At 43.1% G+C, this 23,992-nt stretch overlaps 1 protein-coding gene across 12 annotated transcripts in view; it reads right to left on the reverse strand.

Annotated features, from left to right (window-relative positions):
- LOC307176255 (uncharacterized protein) overlaps positions 1–23,992 on the reverse strand; it is a 321,330-nt gene that overhangs the window by 77,027 nt on the left and 220,311 nt on the right. For 5 of the 12 annotated variants that reach the window (XR_013824661.1, XR_013824662.1, XR_013824663.1 and 2 more), the window contains one exon: positions 57–5,847. The gene's annotated coding sequence lies outside the window, so the exon portion shown is untranslated. The remainder of the gene's footprint in view (positions 1–56; positions 5,848–23,992) is intronic. The other 7 variants (XR_013824655.1, XR_013824656.1, XR_013824657.1 and 4 more) reach the window with 7 other exon arrangements.

Genomic DNA, 23,992 nt, shown 5'->3' on the forward strand with positions numbered 1-23,992 from the left:
AAAGCATGCATGGCTTCTGGAAAGACCCAGGAGGGATTCCTGCACTTGTCACTTACCAGCCGTGTCATAGTACGCTAGAAAGTCATTGGCTGAGATGTGTTGATATCATGCTATGTGCTGGTAATTGTTCTCAGTATCTTTGTGTTATTGCCTGTAATTCTCACAAGGCAATAAAGTCTCCATAACGTCTCCATTTTACACAGGAACATATTGAGGCACTGCGTAACACACCTTGTCTCAATTCCATTACCTGCAAAACAGGGTATATTAGTCAGGGTTCTCCAGAGAAACAGAGCCAATAGGATATAAATAGAGAGAGAGAGAGATAGGAGAAGATTTATTATGGGGACTGCCTCATATAATTACGGAGGCTAAGTCCCACAGTCTACCACCTGTGAGTTGGAGACCCAGGAAACCAGGGACGTCATTCAGTCCAGGTCCAAAGGCTCAGGAAACTGGACCTCTGATAACTGATAAGTGAGGGCAGGAGAAGACAGAAGTCCCAGATCAAAAAGAGAGCAGCTGAATTTGCCCTTCCTCTGTCTCTTTGCTCTATCTGGGTCCTCAGTGGCTTGGGTGGCGCCCACCCACCTTGGGGAGGGTGATCTTTGCTCAGTCTCCCAATTCAGATGCAAATGCTAATCTCTTCTGGAGACACGTCCTCACAGACACACGAAGAAAGAATGTTTTAACAGCTATCTGGGTATCCCTTAGCCCTGTCAAGTGGACACATAGAATTAACCATCACGCAGGGCAACAAGATCTTCCGAAAACTGAGGATAATATACAGTAATTAAGTCTAAACCACCAGGCAATGTCTCTGGCTCACAGCACATACTCAAGAACTATTCATTCCTTTCCTCCTTCTGTGGAGGAATCAGGCCTTCACAACTGATCCCTCTATTATTGGTACAAACTTCCAACTCAAAATACAAAAAAATTAAATAGAACTGCCCATGAGAAGAGAAGAGGAGAAATAAAGGTAACATATTCATTGTTCTCACAACCCTTTGATGTGACAGACAGGGACTCTTGCAGAAGTGATGCTCTTGCAGCGAGTGGGTCTGTCTGAGCCTGGCCATCCGCATTCACCAACCTCACCCTAGTCAAGCAGAAGACCCCAACAGTACTTGCCATGAAAATACAATCTTCCTAAAATAATGCAAAAGACAGAAGAGGTTTGAATGGGACACATGTCTGCAGCTGAGTGGTCCCAGAAGTGCACCCTGGACAAGGACTTGAGTGCATTGCATTTAGGTGGGAAAAGTTCTCAGGAAGCGCCATAAATGAATGGGGAATTGAGGTGAGGATGGAAGGCACACAGTGGATCATATACTCATGAGCAAGACACTGCTGCAAGCACGTCGGGGGGTCCATACCATCGAGGACTTAGAAAGACTGGACCCACTGCTGAGTTATCTCACCCAAAGGTAAGGATACTGGGTGTGTATCCACCACTCCTGTCTGTCACTGGTTGAGGGTTTTTCTCAGGGGAGTTGCTCCCCAGCATCCTGACTGCCTCTGCTCTGCAGTTCTGACCAGGAAAGGACTCAGCTAAAGAGTCCCAGGTATTTGCAGCAGAAGGGCCTCAGGGTAAGGAAATGGTGAGTGTTGAAGGAAAAGGGACCAGACAGCAACAGCCGCTGCTGCAAATAAATAAGGCGACAAGTGAGTTTAATATAGCAAGACATAAACTGCATCCAGGACTAGCCTCACCACAGTTGCATTATAAATATTATTACCAAAATGCACGTTAAAACAAACAAACAAAACACTTCATCAGGTAGGTGGGGGAACGAAGAACAATTGTTAAACTGGGGGACATGACAACTCGTTGGAACAACTCAACTGGGCTTTCTTTCCTGAAGCTTTTTAAAAACTATGCAGTAGAGAGGTGGTTTTTTTTTTCTGCAGTGAAGGAACTTCGCCAAATGACCTCTCTGGCTTCCTATGGGAAGAGCATCTGAAATGTTGAATAAAGTAAACAAAGTGTGCTTTGTATATATACAGAAGGTACTAAAAAGGAGCAATAAATCCAAGTCCCTCATTTTTTTATCCACTGCATTAGTTTCTAATGTCATGTATTTAATTGCAAGTTTATGCTATAGTATCGTTTTGAATAATGGTTTCCATAACCCAGCTCTCAATGCCTTTGCTCTTCTGATTTCAAATCCTACACTCAGTCGCTCTGTCCTTGGGAGAGTTTACTTGGTTACCTGTCTGGACGCAAAGGCCCCCCATGAGGCTTTTGATTACCCAAGTTCTACTTTTGGTAAAACAAAGTGTTTTTCCCTCTTTTCTATTTTTTAAATTTTTCTTTTATTTTCTATTTTTAACTGTTGTTAAAAAAAATAAACACATAAATAAAATTGACCATCTTCACCACTTCTACGTGCATTCACACAGTTGTGTAGCCATCACCAACTTCCACCCACAGAACTTGTTTATCTTACAAAACAGAAACTCTGTACCTACTGAATTACAGCTTCCCACTTCCCCTCCCTCCAGACCTGGCCACCACCATTTTACTTTTTGCATCTATACATTAGACTCTTCTAGATACCTCCTACAAGTAGAATCACATCACACAGCCTTGCTTTTTGTAACTGACTTCTCTCACTTTGCATGACATCCTCAAGGTTCATCCATGTTGCAGCACGTGTCAGAATTTCCTTCCTTCTTAAGGCTGGCTGTTATTCCACTGCACGGATAGACTGCATTTTGTTTCTCCATCCATCTGGCAATGCATACCTGGCTTGCTTCCCCCTTTTGGCCATTGTGGCTAACGCTGCTGTGAATGCTGGTGTCCAGTCCCCCATTTTTTCACGGGGGGAGACGGAGTCTCGGCAATATGGATGAAATGACTTGCTGGTTCACATGACCACAGGCAGCAGGACCTGGGCTCTGCTCTGGGTTGCCTGAGTCCAAAGGCCGTGTCCTTCCCGTTCATTCAACCAATATGCTTTTTGGATTACTTCCTGTAGCCAGGCGCTGTGAGAGATGCTGGGGATGGAAAAGGAAGTAAAACAGACTCAGTCCTTGCCCTTTTCACGTTTATGTTCTAAGGAGGGAGACAGACAACAAACTGGCAAAAAAAAGGACAGATTGTCATACGTTCTATGAAGAAAAGATGTCAGGCTCTAGTCATTGGTGAGCGTGCCCTTTACACAGGGCATGCCTCTTCAAGAGCACGACCCTTGAGGAGAAACCCAAAGGATGAGAAAAAGCCAAGCAGAAGAGAAGTCGGAGAAAGAGCCTTCCAGACGGAAGGGGCAGCAAGCACGCCTCTAGGAGGGGAGCAAGCTTGGCTTAACAAAGGAACATGCACGACAGCCATGCAGCCAGAGCATCTTGAGCAAGGAGGTTAGGAGTGTGATCTGAGGACTAAGAGGCAGGCAGATGCTAAGCCATGCGGGAACCCTACTGAGGATTTTATCCTAAGAGAAACAGGAAGCACTGGAAGGGTTTCAAGCATCAGGGTGTTGTAATCTGATTAGCGTTTACCACTCTGACACTATTACACTATTATTAATCATCATCATCATCATCATCGCTAACTTTTACTGTGTACTTACTATAGATGTAAGGTATTAGTTTAAGCTTACATTAACATCTTAATTCTTACAACACTCCTAAGAATCTATTATTGTCTGAGACACAGAGAGGTTAAGCAATTTGCCCAAGGTCACACAGCTTATATAAGTAGTAGAAGTAAAATCCCAACCTTGGAAATTTGACTATAGTAACCACCCCCGTAGTGAAGACATAAAGTCAGTAAAATACTTTGATATAAATCCATTTGGATGCAGTTTTCCATTTGTTTATTTTATGAAGACAGATTGCCCAGGGCTTTCTAGACAACAAAAACAATTCCATCTTCGAGTTGTAAAGGTTTTCTAGTTAGCCCAGTGTTTTTATATATGGCCATCATTGTGTTTAATCCTCTCAACATCCCAGTGAAATAACAAACATGAGGGGCCTCTTACGGTGCTAGATGTTGGTGGGCAGAAGGGAAAGCCTCTTTCCACCCCTGACACTCCCTTCAGGTGGAGGCCGGTCACACCGCTGGTTTCTCTTTGCAGTGTCTCCTTCACTGCTCTTCTGGAAAAGTCTAGAGACATGTGATTGGCATGTATACAAGAAGAGGCTCGAGCCTGCCCAGCTCATGCATTTTCTCTTCTGGGCTGCCAACAGATAGCTGGAGGCCTCGATTGCTCTCGGACACGGGGAAAAGTTGGCAGTAGAGGCTGAAAGAAGGCTGTCAGAGCCAGGAGTCTGGTGACCAGGGGACTGAGTCTCACTCATTCCCTGGATCTGGGTTAGAAGCCTAACTGGCGCTAATGCTGAGTCCTGCAGTCTCCCTCCATGAGGGTGGCGGGATATTTTACATCGGGAGATATTCTGACTTTCCCATCCCGATCTAGATTTCTTTCTGTCATTCCTCAGCTGGTTTAGAAGACAGGCATTGCATCCGCTGACCTTCCAATCCCAACAGTAGGTGTATAATGGTGACTCAGTAATTTGGGGGTCACTTCTAATTTTCAGAGAGGTTCAAGGACCCCCACTGTGTCACACAACTAACCAGTGACAACTGACATTGAGCCCATATCTGTCCTCTGTGCCCCAGGGATTTAATAAATCAGTGAATGAATGAACACACGTAGAGCTTGGCTTCTCAGAGCCCCAACGGTGCCTTACCACCAAAGCGCACATCCCATACGGCTTGCTCAGATGCAGAGCCCTCCCTGCTCAACACCAAGCGTTTTCCGCAGGGCAGGGGCACCTCCAGCGCTGGCTCCAGTGAGTCGTGTGCCTGGCTCTGAAACACAGCTCCTCTAGCCCAGAGCCGTAATAGCTCCCGGCGTGGCTAGCCCAGTGACAAACCTGCCATCAATAATTCAAGGAGCCGGAGAAGCTGAGTGTCTGCTGTTTTGCACAAACCCTGCTCCTTCGACCCTCTGCGGGCTGGTCGGGGCAACCGCTTGCCCATCGGGGGGAAGCAGACAGTCTTAAACCCAGAATAGCGTCTTCTCTCCTGCAAGAAAGAAGTAAAAATAAACACTGTCAACGGTAGATGACATCAGATCACACTGGAACATTATCCAAAGGTCAGAAGGTGGAGTCAAATGTCAAAATACTGGGAGGAAAGATTGCTTTTCTGATGCGGACATCTGTGGTCTCCCCTGGTACCTAATACGCGACCAAACACTTGATTGCTGTAGAGAAGATCATGACCTCAGGAAAATCTTTGGCTGCATCTCTCGACATTGTTTTTTTTTTCTTGCTCTGTTTTACAACAGAAGAAATGGGAAATAGATTCCATGTTTTTAAAATGAAACTAATCTTTGGGTAGTGGTTAAAATAGCTGCTTTCACCATTAATAAGAAGTGGCTGTCTGAAATGCTGTCTAATTACATTTTATACATTTTTATTGGAAGAATAAAGCGAGGAAAAAGAATATAGAGGTAGGGAGGTGTAAGAGGTACAAACGACTGTGTATAAAATAAGCTACAAGGATACATTGTACCACATGGGGAATATAGCCAATATTTTATAATAACTATAAATGGAGTATAACCTTTAAAAATTGTGAATCACTATATTGTATACCTGTAACTTGTATAATATTGTACATCAACTATACTTCAATTTTAAAAAGTTTGGGGGGGCTTCCCTGGTGGTGCAGTGGTTGAGAGTCCACCTGCCGATGCAGGGGACACGGGTTCGTGCCCAGGTCCGGGAAGATCCCACATGCCGCGGAGCGGCTGGGCCCGTGAGCCATGGCCGCTGAGCCTGCGCGTCCGGAGCCTGTGCTCCGCAACGGGAGGGGCCACACCAGTGAGAGGCCTGCGTACCACAAAAAAAAAAAAAAAAAGTTTAGGGGAATAGTAATAGTCTACTTCTAGAACAATAAAAATAAAACAACTGTGTGTATAATACATGGTTTTGACAGGCATCCAGCTCCTTTCCTCAGCGTAGATCATGTAATGATTCTTTACTCCATACAACCTGTAATTAACCTGAATTCTACAGGATAAAATATTGAAGTCATGGTTTGTAGTCTCTTGAATCTTCTCAAATTTTTATTGTATTTCCACCCCCTAGGCAAAAATCCCAATTCTTGAACAATCTTCAGAATACAACATATAAGACTTTAAAAACATCTGACTTCAATATAGCGTTCTAGACTTAGCTTCCAAAATACCTTCCCCATCCCCTTACCCTTCCCTATTTGATGCCCCGGGAGCAGGAAACGTGTCTGCAGCCAGGCCGTGTCGGGCTCCTAGGCATCTTCACTCACACTTGGACTGGAACATCTGGGGCTCCTCGGGCCTCTCTTTGTCTCTGCCTCTCTCTGTCTCTCTCTCTCTCTCCCCGTCTCTGGTCTCTCTACAAGGTTGTTAAGCTTGCGGTTTGGCTTTTCCCAACCCAGTCTCAGATGTCACATGGTGTCACTTCTGCCACATTCTATTAGCCAAGGAAACCCCCAAGCCTGCCTAGGTTTAAGGGGAGGGACAGAGATGCCTCTTAATGGATGGTGTGTCCAAGAATGTGTGAACATGTTTTAAAGCCACCACGTATGATTACCCATTGACTGAATACGTTCTATGCCCTGAAGCTACACCTAACCTTATCAGGATCTTTTTAGCAATCCTCTTAGCAATCTCATTGCAATGACTGTTTACCTGTTTTATAGAGGAAAATTAAGATGCAGAGCAGTTACATAAATTCACAGAGCTAGGAAGTGGTCAAACCAGGCCCATCTCCGGATGCTTGGCTACATGCCTGCAATCTCACCACACCTAGCACATTGTGGGTTCTGAATGCATATCCGGTCAATGAATGAATGAATGAATGAATGAACACTGGATTCCAAATCCTTTAAACATTCTATACTAACACATCTTAAATAGCACAAACTTTTGTCCTGGGCTCTAGACCCTGTTTTTATATTTCCAGTTGCTGGCCTGGATCATTTGTTTCTTTATTTATATGAGGATATCTCTAGCTTGGATCTATTTTAGACTTACTATCCTCCAGACCCTCTGCCAGGAGCGATGGAGAAGCAGCGGACGAGCCCAACACAGTCCCTGTCACCAGAGAGTTTACATTGTAAAAAGAAGACGACATTTTAATAGACAACTTAATGGATTAGTGAATTACAGGTGTGACAAATATCACAAAGGATAATCTTGGGGTTGCGATCTAAATAGAATTGTTCTCCTCCGATTATGACACGGTTACCGGGAGTTTCATTATTGCTTAGAAAAACAAGCTGGTGCCCCTGGCTGGTCTGATTGAATCATCTTTGCTAATGACACCAGATTCCAGTCAGCTGAGGTTGACCAGGTTCCCTGGGCATGAAGGTTTGCAGTGCTACCTATGAGTGTCTGCCCTGTAGTTATTAGATTGTGATTATAGTGTTGTGGTGAATCAATTTAATTGATCACTGGTCAAAGCACAATTTCTCAACCTTGGCTCCAGTGACACTGGGGCAGGATAATTCTTTGCTGTAGAGTCTGTCCTGTGCATTGGAGGATGTTCAGGACGTCCTACACCTCTGCATACTATATGCCAATATCACCACCCACCAGTGGTGACAATCGGAAATGTCTCCAGGCGCTGTCAAATGTCCTCTGGAGGACTCAACCTCCTACGGGGTTGGAGACAGATACCGGTACAAACCCAAGGACTTCTGTTTCCTTAACCTCCCAAGTCTCAGTGATAGCATCCATAAAATGGGCATATGCATAATGATTTTCTCATAAGGTTTTTTTTAAGAACTTTAATAACTTTTGCTAACATTTGTTAAGTACTCATGATAATCTTGGTACTACATTCAGGGTTTCTGCACATTAATTCACTGAACCCCACAGAAATCCCATATGGTAAGTATGATTCTTTATCTCCATTTTATACATGAGGAAAGTGAGAGAGTAACCCTCTGGTCTAGGGTCTGTGAAGTGCTTTCTGGAAAGGATACACTATTTTTAGCCACAATATGCGCCATTACTAGCTTTTTCCAAATGGCTATTGCTTGCCTGACAGATACATCCACAAGAGTTATAAGAGGATTTCTGAGAGACAAAATAACAGGTTAATGGGAAAGTTCAAAATTACAGGATATGCTCTCTGTTCCTGGCATCATGTCAAGTGTGGGGAATCCAGAGATGAACAAGGCTCACGCCCTGTCCTCCAGCTTGTCAACGTTCCCCCCGATCTCTCTAATTAAAAGGCTCAAGCTCTCTCTGCTGCACTGCAGAGGTCCTCTGGGGGCCTGGACACCAGCAGGATCACGTGTCCTGAAGCTGGTCGGTCAGAAGCAATCCGGGAACGCACCCGACCACCCAGTGACATGCTGACGGTCCAGTCTTGAGAAAGGGTTGGAAGAAAAGGAGTCTGGAGGCAAGTAGATCAGCTCAAAGACCTATTACAGAACCTCTGAGGGGAGAGGAAGCCTCGATCAGGGCACCAATCGTGGGAATGCCAAGCAGAGGATCTTACAACCCATGTGATTTGGCAAGTGAAATAGTTTTAGTCAGTTTCATCATCAACAAAATCATGATGACAGTACTGATTCATCCAGATACCATAAGGATTAACAGGACCAAATCAGATAACGCATGTAACACAGGACAATGACGAATTCCTCAATCAATTTCAGCCACTATTATAACTACTGTAAAGCAATGAGCACAGAGTAGGTCTGAAAAACTAGTAGCTTTTCTTGCCCAACGCCCTTTTCTAATGTTTCCAATCTCTCCCTCACTGCCCTAAGGATAATGTTGTTACAAACACTGACCTAATAAATGTGCACAGAAACCTCTTTTCATACACTGCAGCAACGCAAAGCAAAACAAAACCCTAAAAGGCAAAGCAATTCTCTTTCGCGTTTTGCAAGTTCCACTGGGGTTTCCTTTCCAAATGAAGATATTCTATTTCTATTCCAGGAAATAAAGGTATTAAAAATAAGAAAGTTCCCCTTAACACTCACTATTCAGTAGCTCCGCAGTTTGGCCTTTTTATTTTCTCAGTTTCCCATATATCATCTGATATATTCACTCTCCTGTGTTCTCTTTCCAAGAATGTGTTGAATACATTTAAAGAGGGAAAAAATAGCCACTCAAATCAAAGCATCCGAATCTAATAAACATTGTTTCTTCAGTTTATTCTTTCAGCAAATAATCATCGTCTACCTACTCTGTGCTGGGCATGTTCTGGGCACTCAGCAAGCACAGATTGTTTTAACAAAATTCTCTGCTCTCATAGAGTTCCTACTTGAGTAGGAGGGGAACACAAGGAAACAAATAAGTAATACCATTTCAGCTAATACTTAGATCTATTCATACCCTGAAGCTGATGGCAGAGACTGATGCGAGGCGGGTGCTTCCTAAGATAGGGGGAGCGCAGGAACGCCTTCTCTGCAGAAGTGGTCTTTGCGTTTAAACTTAATGACCTCGGAAAGCACGCCATGGGAAGCTCTGGGAAGGGCAGTTTAGGTAGAGATAGGGCGGTGAACCCCCCAATGTTAGAACCTATTGGGGGGTCTCTGAAGAACAGCAATCCACAGGTTGCACAAGAATAAGAAAGAACACAGTGGTAGGGGGTGACCCTGGAGAGGGGCAGAGGGCAGGTCACATAGCACCTCCTAGGCCATGGTAAGAATGTCAGATTTTTATCCTAAGAGAGGAACGGGTGATTGAAGAGGAACCATAGAAGGTGCTCAGGGAACAGCTGTATAATGTAAATCCTCGGAATGGCTGATGTGCAGAGAAGAGAATTAACAGGGAACTAGAACAGCGAACCTGAAGGCCTGAGTCCTGTCTCCAAGTATCTCCCATGAGCAGCGGGCACTGAAGCTGCGCTAGCAGAGGTGTGTCCGTGTCACGGGTCCCGGGGTGCAGAGAAGGAGCTCCGGCTAAGGGCAGAACTCTTAGAGGAGCAGCGGCTTAAAGGAGTCTCAACATTCATTAGAAAGAAGCCCTGTAGCCAATACAACAGGGCTATCAGAGTGGGCTAATTAATCAAAGGAATCAGTTAAAGAGAATCATAAAAATGAGGCACACATAATTCAAGCATTTTGTATTGACTTAAAACGTAAAAACAGGCCTCGTTTGCCAAGGTTCAGATGTACAACCAAGTCGTTGAACTGAAGAAGGGTCCCTGATGGACTGCAGGTCCCCCTGGTCTTTTCTGCATAAATCCTATTCGCAATGTATATCTTTGATTTCCAATATAAGTTTCTTGAAAGTAGAGGAAAAATGTAAAGACACTCAGAAAGCAATACGAATAGACTTCTGGATCTGTTTTTACTTTTTTATCCCCCATTTTTACTGATTTAACCATCATTTTTAAACAACTCACTTTCATCAAATTCTTCCCAAAGCATTTACATTTGTGTTCATAGAAATGACTCTCTTCGTCTTTGCACTCCCATTTCGTCATTTACACGGCAATTAATTCAATGTATAAATACAAGAACAACTGGCACGAATACAGGGGCTTCTTAAGACGCATAAACTCTCCCCTCGCGGGCAGAGGTACGCAAGCGTACGGGGAGCAGATGATCAGCTCAGGTCTTTCAAGCCTGCTCTACACATCATCAGTGTATTTGAAGAAGAATAGCGAGGTGCTGTTTAACCAGCAAATAATTAAGTAAAGCTCATCTAAGAGACTACTTGGGAAAGAAAGAAGACATTGAAGAGGTTCTATGAGCAGCCTCTCCTTCCACCTAAGTTTCTAACCCCACTTTTGGCTAAAGCCAAAGTAATCAATTTACAATGAATATATGACTTGGAACACATCTGCTGCAAATTATTTGATTTTTCCTTTTTTGTTTCAAGGTAATATTGATGGTTAACATTTCTCCATTGCCCGTGGCATCCCAAGCACTGTTCTAACCACCGTGCATGCATTAGCTCATGTTGTCCTCAGAGAACCCCAAGGTAGGTACTGTTACCACGCTCGGTTATGGATGGAATGGGGAGCAGGGCACAGAACGGTAAAATCCAAATCCCTTCAGGGCATCAAGAGCCCTATTTTCTGTTTCCTTTCTTTTTCCTTTGCCTGCACAGCTACAGAACTCTAGAGGAGGGGGGTGGCTAACTTTTTCTGTAAAAGGCCAAATAATGAATATTTTCAGCATTATGGACTATAGCTTCCATCCCAACTATTCTACTCTGCTGTTGTGGTAGGAAAACAGCCCTAGGTAATCCATAAACACATGAGGGTAGCTACCTTCCAATAAAACTTTATTTATAAACAGATGGTGGGTCAAATGTGGACCACGCACCATCAGATACAGGCCCCTGCCCTAGATAAAGAGGATAATTCACTATTTCTTGAGCAAATCATAGTCCTTGGTCAGATAATTCCCTACCCTGCCTTCCGAAGTCAATTCTTGTTCAACTCTTATTCCATTGTTCTATTGTTTATTGTTGTCTTATATTAGTTAAGGTAAACCCTAACATTCTGTGACTATCAAAGTAGAAACTTATTTCTTACTCATGTGAAGTCCTAAACGGTTGTTCTGACTAAGGACTAATCTCCTTCAAGTGGTGGTGATTCAGGCACCCAGGTTCTTTCCATCTTGTGGCTCTATCATCTTCAACATGTGGATTCCAGGGTCATCTCAGAAACAGAAAAAGTAAAGGAGACTGTGCACAGGAAGGCTAGGGGTGTGGAGGTCACAGTCACAGCTTCATAAAGGAAATGCCATTTAACAAGCATCTTGAAAGCCAGGTAAGATTTTACTCAATGTTGTGGGTAGTGGGTATTCACAGCTATGGTAAGATCATTAGCCAACCTAACACTCTGCACAGGAGTAGAAAGTTCTGGCTGGAGTTTAGAAAACACATGACGAATACTTGGATATTGGAACAACCATGCAGTGGTATATATAGGATCTAAAAGTCAGAGTACAGCTAGTAATCAAAATAGTCAACAATAAATAAATATCAAAGAAGTTTGAACTCTGGTTCAAGACTCTCTGGTCTGGTTAAGGACAAAAGTTGTGTGGAGGAATTCACAGAGGAGGCGATGTGGAAGGTGGATGAGAAGTAAAGAGGGAGGAAGCAGGAAGTTCAGGAAGAGGTCCCAACTACAATGGCATTCATGGTACAATTACCTAAATAACACCTGGTGGGCAACGTGAGTGATGGAGCATTGAACGTGAAGGCTGAAAACTTGAACTTAAGGCTTGGTTCTGACAACAAGCAGTGGTAACCTTGAGTAAATCTCTTCTCCTTTCTGGGATTCAGAGTCTCTGTTTCTCACAGAAGGGAGTCAGGGTACGAGAAGACAGAAGCATCTTCTCCTAGTACTAACATTTAGTGGCTTGATGAAAATTAAATATAAACAAGGAACCATTTAAAGTCTCTGCCACCTGTAGTACAGGGGAAGAGTCTAATTACAAAAGCAAGAAGACTCAAAAATGGACTAGAGACTGTAAATGAGAAACTTCTACCCATGATCGACTCCACGTGGCCTGAGACATGTAGCAGCCTCAGAGCAAGAATGAACGTGCCCCTTGAAGCACACCTGTAGGGGCCTCCATTTCCGCTGATAATAATGTTCATTAATTTATTCAACTTGCTTGCACTATTCTTTTCCTATTGTCCGGAATCCATCAAATTATTCTGCCGTCTCACAAGAACTGCTGATAGCAATCGATCCATTCCTTTGTTTACAGAGGCTTGCAATGTCCCAGCTTTAAAATAAAATTAAAATGGAAAAAAAGAGTCCTAAAACAACCCTGCAGCAATCAGGAAGTTAATCATATGCTAGTTTCCACAACATGCTGGAGGCTGAGATTAAAAAGTATCAACAAACCGCCCCCGCAAAGGATCACAGCACACAGGGGCCTCCACTCACCACCAGAAAATTATTCTGGAGTTTCCAGTGGAAGCTAAGCAAACCCTTTTCTTTGTGGCCACTCTCACAAGCATTCCCCACACCACTCAGCCTCGACACTGCTGAGTACCTGTGGGCTGCGCTTACACAAAACAGAGCAGTTTGGAAGCCATTTTGATAAATGGTACATCCCTTTCAGGTGTTGTCACTTCTAAGTGACATCTACATTGCCCAGCACGGTTAAGGCATCATTTAAGTTCTAGGAATGTTTTGTCTGATTCGGAAACAGGGAGCCGCTTAAAACGTAGGTATTCAATTCAAGGAAAAAAAAAAAAAACCCTCTAAATCCATGTTCTATTCAAGTATGGGCCCTACTGCCCTTGACGACATGGTCAATAAATTGGCATGACCAGTAGGAAGACACAGAACCCTAACAGGGCTGTTCCTGACAATGGTTGTCCACCTTCCAATTCGAGCAGGACCAAGACAGGAAGGAAGCCTGGAACTGTGGCCTCTATCTTTTACTTGGTGCTGGCCTCTGATGCTTGATCAGACTTTTTTAGGATAGACAGTATCCCTCAGGTAGTGGTACCACCGGGAACTCTGGAATCACAGAGGGCATGGGTCCCTATCCCAGTTCTGACACCCGTTGGATTTGGAACTCCACGCAAGTTATTTAATTCCTCTACATTGTGATTTTTCTCATCTCTAAAATGAAGAAAAAGATATACTTTACATTAATGTAGTGCTGTTCTTCAAATGCCCATTCATTTCTTGTCACTGTGATGTTAAACGAGTGAGTGCCCTCAGAAATTAACATTTTATGAATTAAGGAAGTTTACACTAGTTAGGAGAATTCACCAGAATGCAACAGTCAGCTTGTATCAGAGTCTGACTAGAATTCAGGGTATCTAATATTAATATCAATGTTACTATTAATAATTATAATAGCAGATATAAATTGAGTGCTGCATTTTAAACTTAATTATATAGTGAATTAGTTGCGAATAAGTCATCTATTACGTTTGTTCAAAATCGAACATATGAAAGTATTACAGGGAAAAGTCTTTCTTCCCTGATCCTACCTCCCCAACAAGTACCCTCAATTAATAGTTTCTTATGTATATTTACAGAGTATCCCTATGCATAAAAAGCAAATGAAAATATATATTCTTGATTTTCTTCATCTTTACACAAAAAGATACCGTGCTACATAACTTGCTTTCTCAAATGTACTACTATATTTTAGAGGTATTTCCACATGAGCATTTTCTCATTCTCTTTTATAGCAACTTCGAATTTGGTTGCATGAAAGTATCATGATTAATTGTTGTGCAACAATGTTGTACTGCATAACAATGCTGTAGTTAATAATCCAATGCTTAAATCATCTTATACATGACTAATTAACACTACAAGATAAATTCCCAGAAGTAGAATTTCTGGAACAAAAAGCATATGAATTTATAATTCTGATAGACATTGCCCTTCGTATGGGGTTCTGCATTTCTACAAGTAATATGTGAAAGGGTCTGTTTCCCCCACAGTTTTACCAAAGAGTACATTAACTTACCTTTTCAATCTTTGACAATATGGTGAGTAAAAATAGTAAGTACAATTTTAACTTCCATGTGTCTCATTGTAAGTGATGCTAAAACATCTTTTCATGTTTAAGAACATTTTTCTGTAAACTCTTAATTCATATCCTTTGCATATTAAGGGTTCTTCCTTTTTCATCTATAAAATGAAGACTTTCCTTTAGTTTCTAATTTGCTTTTTTTTTCTTTTTTTGACAGTGTAAAGTCTTCATAAGATCTCTTTTCATCTCATCCAAACTTGACTCTGAGTGGTGGCTTGGAAATCCAAGTTTGGTTCTGTTTATGGACCAAGACTTGGGGTATGCTGAATGAAATCATAATTCATAGTTAGGTAATTTAGATCCTAACTCTCCTGTGTTGCTTTGACTTATCTGATCTCCCCAGCTGTGGATATCTGGGGGAGCCTTGGGTAGGAAACATTCACTCAAGATCCAGACTTAAAGCCAGCTCCCTCTATGTTCCACCTGCAGGATGAAGAGTCAGGCAGGCGGGCCGGGACAGATTCACTCCACTGCCTTTCTGATTCGGCCCTCATTCTCCTCTACTCTCTTCTGAACCCAGCAGGCCGATATCATTCTACCCAAAACCATCTAAAGGCTCCCATTTCACTCAGAGAAGGAGCACAACATTTGACCAGGTCCTACAGCATTGGTGCTACCTTCCTCAGCTCTCTGGCTGTATCTCATTTTTCCTCTCATTTTGTTCAGCCACATTGGCCTTCTTACTATTTCTCAAAGTCTACAAGTACACTTAGGGGCTCCGCACTTGCTTCTCCTCCAAATGTTATGTTTTCAGTGAGTCTTTCCAAGAATACATGACTTACAGTTACAACCCCTCTGCAGCCCCTCCTCCCTGCTTTCAGTCTTTATCACATCTCAACATCTAATCACACACGCACATTTATTTTAATTGTGATCTCTCCCTCCACCATAAATTCCATGAAGGCAGGGATTTTGTCTGTTTTGCTTACTGCTGCATCCCCAGTGCCTCAAATGATTCCTGGCATATATTAGATACTTAATAAATAATTGTTGAATGAATGAATGAACAAAATGGTAGCCAGGAGAGGTTATCTAAATATTAAGGAATATTACTGGCAGATCCTAAGAGCTGGGCAGATAAGGCATCAACTAAATGAGGTTTTGGTGGTTCGATTTTCAGTTGTAAATGACATTATTTGTGAATGTTGTACTATAGTGATTATTTAAAGAAGACTTTTACTTCCATTTCTTTGTCAGAAAAGAAAACCATACTCCTCTTACCTTAAGGAAAGAGCTCTAGCCTAGGACGAAAGATCCTCTGGAATGAGAACCACTCAAAATTGAGATTCACAGAGTGTAGGTTATGCTCAGTGCACAGTGACCAGACTACTGGCTTTGAAGTCAAATCGTCCAGAGTTCAAATCTTGGCTCTGCCTATAATTATGTGCATGAGGACATGTACGTCCTTTCAACTTTAGTATCCTCTTCAGTACTACGGCAACACCACCATCTCATGAGGAATCAATGGAACAATACAGGTTAACTGTAAAGCGCTCAGTACAACATAACTTGTTTTAGCAATGACAATGTCGATAATACAGTCCAAAATCCCATAGCTACATTTCTGAAATCGGAAGCTTCTGGTAAAACTATTTAGTGGAACAATTTAACCTGACCTGAGCCCACTTAGTGGCAATACATAATCTGGCCTAGCAAGAGGCTAGGCTCTTTATAATTTTTATTCATCCTACTTGTGTCAACATTCATAAGTTTGTGTCAAAAATATTGCTGTGTTTAATGGCAGAGTGCTCTCCCCGACCCCTTGGAGCATATGTGATACAGTATACCCATTCATTACTTTCAAAAAAATGTAAATAAAGAATTTCAGACTATATCTGCCTCCAAGGAGCTTAAATATGTGGCTTTGAACCTATATTTTTACGAACAGATACAGTTGGAATAAGAAGGCTTATTATGAAGTTCAGAATCTGACATCATTGGGGCAATGTGTTATCATGGTACCTATTTCTTAGCTCTAAAATGAATGTGGCAATAGTTAATTGATGATTTCCCATATTCCAGGATATGAATTATTGACTATGGTACACCTCTTCCTCTACAAAGAGCTACCTGAGAAAGTCTAAATGTGATGGTACGGGAATGGGGTGACGGTCTCAGTAGAGACGATCTTAAACTAAAAGGTGTGACCAGTGAATTGAGACACAAACTGAAGGATGAGTAATTGGATTTCCCAAACAATCCTCAAATATTTTGGTGGAAGTTAGTCATTTTATTAAAGTCTTCTTATGTGATCAGTTCATCCATGTGGCCAGTCCTTTTGCTCACGGACAATCATCTTATACGTGCAAATGCAGGAATGAATTTGACCTTCAAAGTCAAGATCTGGGACTCAGAGAGGGAGATGAAATCAGACTAATGTCAAAAATTATGTTTTTATCATTATTATTATTACATATAAATCTATTTTTGGCTGCATTGGGTCTTTGTTGCTGGGCGTGGGCTTTCTCTAGCTGCGGCGAGCAGGGTCTACTCTTCGTTGCAGTGCGCGGGCTTCTCATTGTGGTGGCTTCTCTTGTTGCAGAGCACAGGCTCTAGGCGCGCGGGCTTCAGTAGTTGTGGCTCACGGGCTCTAGAGCACAGGTAGTTGTGGCACACAGGCTTAGTTGCTCCGCAGCATGTGGGATCTTCCCTGACCAGGGCACGAACCTGTGTCCCCTGCATTGGCAGGCAGATTCTTAACCACTGCACCACCAGGGAAGTCCCTTACCATTTTTTTAAACTTCCTATATTGACTTTATTTTCAAAAATTTTTATTGGAGTATAGTTGCTTTACAATGTTGTGTTAGTTTCTGCTGTACAGCAAAGTGAATCAGTTATACATATACATATATCCCCTCTTTTTTGGATTTCCTTCCCATTTAGGTCACCACAGAGCACTGAGTAGACTTCCCTGTGCTATACAGTAGGTTCTCATTAATTATCTATTTTATACGTAGTATCAATAGTGTATATATGTGAATCCCAAACTCCCAATTCATCCCACCCCCCACCCTTTCGCCCCTTGGTGTCCATATGTTTGTTCTCTACATCTGTGTCTCTATTTCTGCTTTGTAAATAAGATTGTCTACACCAATTTTTTTTTCAGATTCCACATACATGCATTAATATACGATATTTGTTTTTCTCCTTCTGACTTACTTCACTCTGTATGACAGTCCATCCACGTCTCTACAAGTGACCCAATTTCGTTTCTTTTAATGGCTAAGTAATATTCCACTGGTAAAAAAAATAATAAATAAATAAATTATCAGTGTCCATAGAGTCAGTAGGCGAGTTCTTTTGTTTCCTAGAGGCACTGATAACCTAATTTGCAATATAAAAGAATACGACAGGCAGAGTGGGACGCATGGGGGAGGCAAGTTCATGAAAGACAAGACTATGGATTAAGTCAGCTCAGAAAGCAGAAAGTCTTTACTTGAATGAACGTGGTTGGAGTCTGGATGGCCTGGAGTCCAGGAAGTAGGATTTTTTTGGAGGAAAGCGTAATAGATGGTTGATGGTGAACCTCAGGATATCAGTTGAGCTTAAAACCTCAAAGCTTAGTCATCATTCCAGAAGGAGGGAGACAGCAGCTACTGAGCCAGGCTCAAGGAAGTAGTTTGGGCGGAAAAGCCTCCTGATACAGAAACATCCAGGTCTAGGATGGTCCCACTCTGGAGATTTGAGGTTTAAGGAGACAGCAATGTTGCAGAACAAAAGGGCAGGTCCCAAGGAAACTAGACAATTAGACCACAGGATGGCAAGTAGAGATTTTTATTTTTGATAAAGGAAAGTCTTTGGTTATCCAAAATGCCCTAAGCAATGAGAAGAGTTAAAATGTTCCTTTCCCCAGTTTTGGCAAAGAGTGGAGGCAGCCTAGGAGACTCCTCATACCAAGGGGAAACCCTTTGCATTCCACCCTTTTCGTTTTTAGGAAAGTGAGCTAGCTAACACTGCTCACTGCCTGAACTGGTCTCTTCTTCCTCACAGCATCTTCCCCTCCACTGAGAAGACTTCCTACATGTCCAGGACATACATATGTCCTCATTCCCTTGACCTCCTATTACAGCTTGAACACTCAGTGATGGAACTTTTCTTGTCGGTGTCTAGAACATACCATGGAAACCTTGAGGGCAGGGACCACGTTACATCTTCAAAGACCAAGACCTACAAAGGACCTTGCCTGCGGAGAACATGCTCCCCCAAAGCGGGGCATTTCCTAAAGCCAGTGGAGAGTGGCAGCTGATACATGTCTATTTTCCTGTGTGTATTTGAAGACACTGGGTATTTCTCCCACCAGTTTCATCTGCTGATGAGTAATCCGTTCAACCTGAAGAAAAATATTTTATTATTAGGAATTTGATTAACTCTTGGCTCCATGGGTATGTAGACACTGTGTGCTGGATATTAAGGTTAGAATATCGGTATCGGGAGCTAATTTAATTCTGAGGTCTCATTTTTCTCTACTTTTTCTCCTTGGTAAAGTGTCAACAAATTGAAAGTTAATTCTGCTGCTAAAATCACCCAAGGTATGTAACAGATTTGTCTGCAGGAAATACAGATAGGCAGTCACCTGATTCTGCAGTGTGCCTTGCAACAGGGCTGTTTGGACAAACGTCATGATATGCTATACTACTTCTAAAAGCTAGTTCTGTGCATTAGGTTTAATGCAGTCAATTCTGCTTCTTCTCAAGCGGAAGAGGCTGAGTTGCTCAGATGTCTGGCTAATAAGAGCTTCTCTGTCCTAGGGCAAAAGCTGAAAAAAGGGTGCCTTTGTAGTGTGGGAAATCTGACTTATATGGATAAGGGCTCCATACATGCAGATGAAAAGAAGGAAGACACTGCGGGGGAAGGTGAGAAAGAACAGAGATAAAAGCTGCTTACTGAGTATTTATATGTGTCAAATATCTTATATGTTATTAAAACTTATTTAATCTTCACTGTACACTCTGAGATGGCTACTGAAAGACAAAGAAACTGAGGCATGGAATAGTCATGTAAGTTGCCCAAAGTCAAGCCCATGTCCATAGAATGTGATCCAGTGTAGACGGAACAGAGGTTAAGAGCAGTTAATGGACTCAGAGCTGAATCCAAGACAGGCGAAGTTGAGTACATCAACATGTCTCTTTGAGCCTCAGTTTCTTGGTACATAAAAGCGGGATGCATGGTATTTATGGCCCATGGATGCCGGAGGAATCGATGTGATGCTGTTCATCATCTGCTGAGCATAGAGTCCAGCACAAAGTGAGACAGAGTGGGATGGGACCTGGGACCCTCTGCTGCAGGGCTCGCACCTGGATAAATGACTCCTCCAGCAACAAAATACAAAGAAACTATAAGGGACTAAAAAGAGCTGTGTGCATGCACACGCAGGTGGGGCAAATTACGGACAAGATAGGAAAAGACCAAAAACCCAACTGCCACTTCCGGAGAGCTGGGAGCAAAAGCAGGGCACTGCACATGCCCCCTGCACACACCACCACCAAAGGGGTGGGCAAACCACCTAAGCTACCCCTCTGGCCTAACCTCTGGACCCGTCCCTACCCTCACCCCCTATCAGGAGCCAGCTTGCCCCCGCCTCGGGGAGCGAGCAAGGGAACGTGTTAACTTGCTTTCGCTCCCTCATGCTGCAGCAGGAGCCCCAGTAAAGCCTTGCCTGAATTTCTTGTCTGGCATCTTATCAATTTCTATTGATTAAGGAGGCCAAGAACCCTGGTCAGTAACAGAAGTGTTCAAAAGCAGTCCTCCAAGTTTTAGTAGTCTTGGAGCTGTCTGGGATGCTGCTTTTAGAACTGTTGTTTTGTTTTGGCTTCCCAACTTAAATCCTTCTAGGACCGGTGCCAGGTATGAGTGACGCATGAACGATACTGGGACATAAAACCTGGCAGTAGGAGAAGTGGCTCGGAACTGCTCATGGAACCTTTGCTTGTGGGTAGAGAATGAGGAGAAGCGGACTTCAGGTCGGCCGACACTGATAGATCACAGCGTAAATGCATGTGACACGGCGAGGGCCGTAACTGCCTCCTTTGTTGCTCACGATTGTTCACTGCGGCCTGGAAAGGCCCCCAGATCATACAGGGAACATCTGACGTAAAATATCACGAGCCTCATCTCTTTTTTAAATAAAAGAAAAATAGTTAAAGGGACAGACAGTCAAATTTTAAGAAGTTACAAATCCCTCTCTCACTGCACTCCCTCTCTGCGCCCTCACCTTTGTGCATGATTGAAAAGAGCTGGGAGAGAAGGTGTCTAGAACCACAGCACTTCAGAGCAACACAAAAATGCGACACCTTAGCATGAATACAGAGCCTCCGGCCTTTTGTCCCCAAACACGGATGGGGCACCTACACCACACTCTGTCTCGAGTGAGGCATGTCTCCCCACCCACCATCCCAGCCTAGAATGGCGCATGGTGACAGGTACCCTCCACCTGCTCCTCTCATCTAGCCCTTCGACAGCATCCCACGCTGGCCACAGGGAAGTATTCACTGGGATCTTGCAAAAGACGTCAGGACGAACGCCTCACTTTCAGATGAAGGGAGAGGTTGGCTTCTTGCCCAGCCTGGGATTACTATTCCCCCCAAAGCCAGTCATAGAACTGGACCAGAGTCTGGTTCACCAACCTGAAAGCTCAGTGGTCTCCCCTCTACACTGCATGGTTTCCACTCTACTCTGCTTAAGATGGCCTTACATTTGTTCCTATCATCATATCACAACACGAATAATATTAATAATGGTAATAATTATTACCAAAAGAATAATAAACACTAAATGTGCTCCAGGCACTGTTCTAAATGCTTTCTACATAGTAACTAATTTCAACCTCAAACCAAAGTGATGACGTAAGTAGTAGGTCCATTTCACAAGTGAAATCACTGAGTCACAGAGAAGTGAAAACACTTGGATTGGATCATAAAACCAATGATCTCAGGAGTCTGGGGAGGAGTGTTTATATTTCATTTTTTTCTTTGGTTAGCAGTTAGCATAGGCTGAGATCATGGCGCCCCAGGCTCTGCAACTTGACACAACGAAGGTAAGATTTCATTCACAACACATCCAGCTTGGGTCGGCAGGGCTTTTTTTCCACTCAAGAACTCAGGCTGATGTTGTCCGTGTCACCTCTGCACTTCCTTGATCAGTGCTACAGGATAAAGAGATTGCTTTGGGTCTTGCTCTGGAAATTCAATGCTTGTTTCCAGAAGCAATGCAACAGTCCAAAATTTAACTCATCACTCCCCCACTGTTTCCTTTAGTCTCTCCAGATCTCCATCTCTGCTGGGAGCAACACTTGGTCTCCCCTATGAGACACTGGGGATCATTCTTGTTTTCTCCCGCCCCTCAGTTGTTGACAGTCACTCACAGTGTCTCCTCTAGGTGGTTCTGAGTCAGCCTCTTCCTCTCCATCACTGGTCCTCTGCCCTTGTCAAGACTTTCATCATCTCTCCCCGGACCACTGTGGATGCTCTCTGATTGCCCTTCCTGTCTCCAACCTTATTCCTCAGAAGATTATAAAGAGTAACAAAGAGGTGTCCAACGTACCCCCTTTCTCACCCTCTCAGAGACAACGACTTCCACCCCTTTTAGCTGCTTACTTGGGCAATTTGCCCAATCTCACTGATTTTACGTCTTTCTGTCTAAAGTGGTCAAATTTCCCAGAAAAGAATCCTGCCATCTACTGCCTGGAGGCTGAAGTCCTGGCTGCTATGATTTCAGGAACTAAAGATTGGAAAAGGCCCACGGTTTCAACCCCCTGTGTGCAAATATTTACTCACTTTTCCTGTCCTCCCATGGTTCGCCCCTAGTCCTAGGACCCTCTCTCCCAGAGTCAGAGGATAAGCTTCCCTGGGGGATAAACCTTCAGTCTTTATTGTCAGGTGACAGGGAGGCAGTTTTCCCTTGGAGCTGGTGTGAGACAATATGGGGATTCGATAGCTTCATAAAAGAAATTTCAACAGAGGTGCCTGACACTGTGTATTCTGAAGATTTTTTTTTTTTGGAAGATTTTACATCAGCTGGAGAGTTCACAGCTCTCCCAACTTCTGGCTTACGATTGTTATTTTGACAGTTCTACTAAAAAATTGTCCCCCATCCATTTTCTTTCAACCTACAAAGTGTTATTTATGTTTCCTCTCCTGATATTCTATTCATGTGGGTTTACATCTTTTTGTTTTTTGTTTGTTTACTTTTGTTTTTGTTTTTTTGTATTGGGCCTTCGTTGCTGCACGCATGCTTTCTCTAGTTGTGGCGAGCAGGGGCTACTCTTCGTTGTGGTGCGCAGGCTTTTCATTGTGGTGGCTTCTCTTGCTGCAGAGCACGGGCTCTAGGCATGCGGGCTTCAGCAGTTGTGGTGCACAGGCTCAGTAGTTGTGGCGCATGGGCTTAGTTGCTCCGCAGCATGTGGGATCTTCCCAGACCAGGGCTCGAACCTGTGTCCCCTGCATTGGCAGGTGGATTCTTAACCACTGAGCCACCAGGGAAGTCCCGGGTTTACATCTTTTGAAGTATCCATCTCTCTATAATTTTAGTGGGTATGGGGGAGGGATTGTAAGTGGGCATGTGAGTTAATTGTCCCATATTTAATCAGAAGGCTCTCCATTCTGTTCTTCACCTCTGAGCCTTGTTCACGCTCTTCCTCTTCTTTTTTTTTTCCATTTTATTTTTTTCATATTACTCAGCCATAAAAAAGGGTGAAATAATGCCATTTGCGGCAACATGGATGGACCTAGAGATGATATTAAGTGAAGTAAGTCAGAGAAAGACAAATATCATATGACATCACTCACAGGTGGAATGGAAAAAAAAATGCTACAAGTGAACTTATTTACAAAACAGAAACAGACTCACAGACATAGAAAACAGACTTATGGTTACCAAAGGGGAAAGGTGGGGGGAGGAATAAATGATGAGTTTGGGATTAACAGATACACACTACTGTATATAAAACAGATCATCAACAAGGACCTGCCATATAGCACAGGGAACTCTACTCGATATTCTGTAATAACCGATATGGGAAAAGAATCTGAAAAAGAAAGGATACATGTATATGTGTAACTGAATCACTTTGCTCCATGCTATTCCTTTTCTTGAAACGTCCTACTTCCTGCCTGGAATCTTCAACTGTTTCTCTGAAACTCAACTAAATTATTACCCACTTCAGGAAGATCCCTGATGCCACAGACTGGACGCCTCTCCCTCATGCTTGCATTATGCCCTGTGCTTACACCTGTAGTGACGTCAACCACCGATACTACAAGGGTCTCTCCTCGTGACCGTCCTCCCTGCCTTGTAGGCAAGATTGTGATTTACTAAGCTCTCCTAGAGGAGGCACTCAATACATGTGTTTAATGTTCATTTTAGGGTTGGGAGTATAAGTAAATAGAATTTATCTGCACAAACTAAATTAAATCTGTCATGTATTTCTAGCGTAACTACTATTTACAAGAACTTCTTTTACGATCACATAGACCCGGAATCATAGCTCTGTGGCCCAAATAGCAC

This window comes from Stenella coeruleoalba (assembly GCF_951394435.1).
Source record: "Stenella coeruleoalba genome assembly, chromosome: 17".
Lineage (NCBI taxonomy): Eukaryota > Metazoa > Chordata > Mammalia > Artiodactyla > Delphinidae > Stenella > Stenella coeruleoalba.